The 1,819-nt window shown below is 41.4% G+C and overlaps 1 pseudogene; it reads right to left on the bottom strand.

Moving 5' to 3' along the window:
* Positions 1–614: 614 nt before the first annotated feature.
* On the bottom strand, positions 615–1,546 carry LOC149263943 (P-loop NTPase domain-containing protein LPA1 homolog 1 pseudogene; annotated as a pseudogene).
* Positions 1,547–1,819: the final 273 nt, after the last annotated feature.

Genomic DNA, 1,819 nt, shown 5'->3' with positions numbered 1-1,819 from the left:
AAGCCAACCACCTGTAAAAGGAGCAGCGTTACATTTTCTGCTCGAATCTGCTGATGACCAATGGAGAGGTGAACTCTGTAGCGTAGACCTTCTGACTCGTAACTGAAGACAAAAATAGACCTCTGACCCTATTTCTCTGCTATGGTTGATGTATTCTTTTTAAATCTAGGCGTTTTGGTCTTTGACTGTTCGCTTTCCTTCTTGCCGTTTGAATAAAACTAATTTTTTAATAAAAATAGATTTGAACGGAGATTTGGCCTTTAGTGAAGGGAAAAAAGCATTGTAAATGAACGGTCCCAGCTGTCACAAGGCGATTCCACGCGTTTCTGGGTGATTGGAGTGAGTTTCGGCAATTTTTTGGCTTTTTGGCTGTGTTCGCCGCGCAGCACACCCAGTGCGCCGCGCCTCCTGGATGCGCCACGCCAGAGGAAAAATTTAGGAGGCCCTGTGCGCCGTGACCTCCCAATGCATCATGCCTTCTCCTAATGTGTTGTGTGCTTGTTTCAACACAATTTCGGCTCTCCAAACTCTGTTCCACTTTCCCACAATCTTCTTCACGATTTCTTTGGCTTCTTGCAGGCTTTTGCTATGCAAATGAATCACAAAAATGTCTTTCATGCCATAGACTTTGATTTTGATTTGGCAAACCCATTTTTATAATTAGCATCCTTTGCAACAGCTCCATCAGTATTAATAAGTGCCATGAGACGCCGAAAAGAACCTTGTCTCTGAATAAGCTTAAACATACCCTTTGAGCTAATTGAATTTGCAGCACAAACATTGTGATACTCTTCATCTACTACCTTTACTGTATTTGTCACCGGATCATAGAGGTGTTCACCTATACCTCTTCTGCGTAAACAGCTAAATATTGTAGCATGTATAGAGGCAACACTTTTATCCACATTAGTATTATTGACCTTTGGAACTCTATGTTTGCCAGCTCGTTTACACAGGTAATCCTGAATCGCCCGGATATTACGAATGTACTTAACATACTTGTTCTTTGCAGGATCTAAGGTCATATACTTCGCAACGAATTGCAAAGCACTCTAAATGCTTCTCTTCATTTTCAATGTATAATTGATGGATGTCTTTTCATGAGCCCCATCACAAAGTTCAGAATCAAATGCACACCTTCAACCACAACAGATTCCTTCCTTTCTTCCCACGCACTGATCAATCTGTCAAAACTTTCAATCACCATCTCACTTTGTGCCTTGTACCCCTCAACAACCATAGTTTTGTGTTCAACTGTATCTGGAACAATATTAGCATAAAATCCTTCCTTCTCAAGATTGTCTGATTTGAATTGATCATCTCCCATAGTCTCATCTGGAAAATGATACTCAGTTTGACCAGCTGTCTTTGAAGATATCCCAGGCTATCTGCTGATGCACTGTCCGTTTGGAGGCCGCTCTGCAAATTTTTTAGCTTTCTTTTTAGCTTTTGCTTCTGCCACAGCAACCGGATCTAAACACTCACCAACATGATATTTTGAGGCCCATGATAAAGGGTTTCCCTTTTCATCCACAAAACTCCTCATCACGTGGCGTATTGAGTTAGTAGAAACAACAGTTGTAATGCCAAGTCTGCTAGCTAATAACGAAGATAATGTCGACTTGCAACATCCACCTTCCAAGGCACAACTGACTTTGCTCGTCCCTTTTTAACATTGCTTTTCCATTCTCTCTTTAAAAACTAGAAGTAGTTGAGCCTCTGCCACACCTTTTGTTCAGCATTTTCTCGAATCACACATGTGTTGATGAAGATGATTTCGGCATTCTCTGGTGTATCTACAACCTCTGTATACCCGGCA

Source organism: Pinus tabuliformis, chromosome 6 (genome assembly GCF_031772625.1).
Source record: "Pinus tabuliformis cultivar Carrire ecotype Pingquan chromosome 6, CPIR1, whole genome shotgun sequence".
Taxonomy (NCBI): domain Eukaryota; kingdom Viridiplantae; phylum Streptophyta; class Pinopsida; order Pinales; family Pinaceae; genus Pinus; species Pinus tabuliformis.
The sequence above is the reverse complement of the archived record's forward strand: the minus strand, read 5'-3'. Positions and strand labels throughout refer to the sequence as shown.